This window comes from Halyomorpha halys, unplaced genomic scaffold (assembly GCF_000696795.3).
Source record: "Halyomorpha halys isolate HHAL.00 unplaced genomic scaffold, Hhal_1.1 Scaffold498.1, whole genome shotgun sequence".
NCBI classification, from domain to species: Eukaryota; Metazoa; Arthropoda; class Insecta; order Hemiptera; family Pentatomidae; genus Halyomorpha; species Halyomorpha halys.
Window position 1 is genome coordinate 123,571 of NW_027113382.1, and position 1,701 is coordinate 125,271.

Genomic DNA, 1,701 nt, shown 5'->3' on the forward strand with positions numbered 1-1,701 from the left:
GAATGAAAAATTAATGTTTTGAAACAGCCGCCATTTTTTATTCCTTCTACCTATACTTGGCAGACTCATGAATTTTGACTAGAAATTATACATAGTTGTCAGTGAAAGTAATCAAAAATTGGGGTGAAATAACTGCCTTTTTTTCAGCCCAGCTCTTGTACTATTCGTTATGTTTGGTTAAACTGTTATATTTTTGGCAGGAACGACATTTATATTCATTACTCCCACTCTCAGAAACCTTAAAATACAAATTCTTATACCAACAGAAAACAATTTTTTTTTTCATAATTTCCATTTTTCCTGTCTTTAATTTTTTTTTTTTTTTTAAAACCACAAAAATTGCAATAAATTTAACACAAGCCCACCATTTTGCACGAAACATGGAGATGTATGTAGAGTCTATAGAGTTTTGGAATTGCTACAGAACCTTCCCTAATTTAGATAGCGAAATGAGATAAGTGAGTAGGATAGAAAGTTCTTCAGTACGCAACAAATCTAGTACCTGAGATGGACAAAAAATAACGACAGTTGAAACTAACAGCTCAAATTGCCTTAGATACGACCCTTATTCAAGAATGAACCATTGATAAATAAATATCATATCCTACAAATTTTAGCTATTAGTTTCAACTATAGTTATTTTTTGATTAGTTCCCACAACAGGAAAAGAAATTGGAACATTTTACTTAAGAATGTAATAATTTCTGATCCCCTGGTCATGAAGAATTATGTATGGTGATATTAAAAAAGAAAAAAAAATTTCATTTGCTAAAACAATTTAGCCAATACCAGCCATTGGAAGACAAAACAGTTAGTCTCTTATCAGAACTCATTGAAACTAGACTCATACATTTTAGATCAGAATAAAAAAAAAATATTTAAAAAGTATCAAAAAAAATTGTTTTGACAGAAGTGTTTTTGCTAAACTACAAAAATTATTAAAAGCCAAATATAATAATTTTGCCAATATAAGTTAATTTCAAATGGAATATCTAAGATCAAGTATTTTATGACATTTACTTTTAAAAATTATATTTTTTAATCTAGGGCTTAATTTAATTTATATTGTGACATTCAAATTTTAAGTTTTTATTTGTTTATAAAAGAAATTGCATTTCTTAAATAAATAAACTAAATATAGTCTCCTATATTTCAAATATTCCTGGAATACATTAGCAATAAAGCTAAACTTTTAAATTAAAAATGTTTAAAAGATAAAAATTTCAATCTTATATTTAATTAAAACATAGCTTTTGATTTTTTTCATGAGAATGTTTACCATTTTATTAAATTACTTAAAGTTTAAAGTACCTGAACTATTTAAAAGTGTTCAGAATCATAGTTCCTTTCAAGAAATGTGTTCTAGGCCAAAAAGATATTCCCATTTTATAAGTTTCTTCTTCTAGAGAATATTTTCAGCTCGCATCACATATTGTAAGTAAATTCATTCCAGATAAAATGAATGTCAATTTTAAAAATTTACTGATTGATTGATTACTTGAATGATTCAACCATTAAACTCACAAACAGATTTCTTTATTTAATTAAAACCAAATGCATGCATAACGAGGATAAACATAATGAAAATGATAAATGATTAAAAAAATATAAAGATATATTTATTTCTTTTCTTTTTTAAATGTATTACATTTTAAAGCAACTATGATCATCAGCAATTTAATTATTTTAAATTATAAAAAT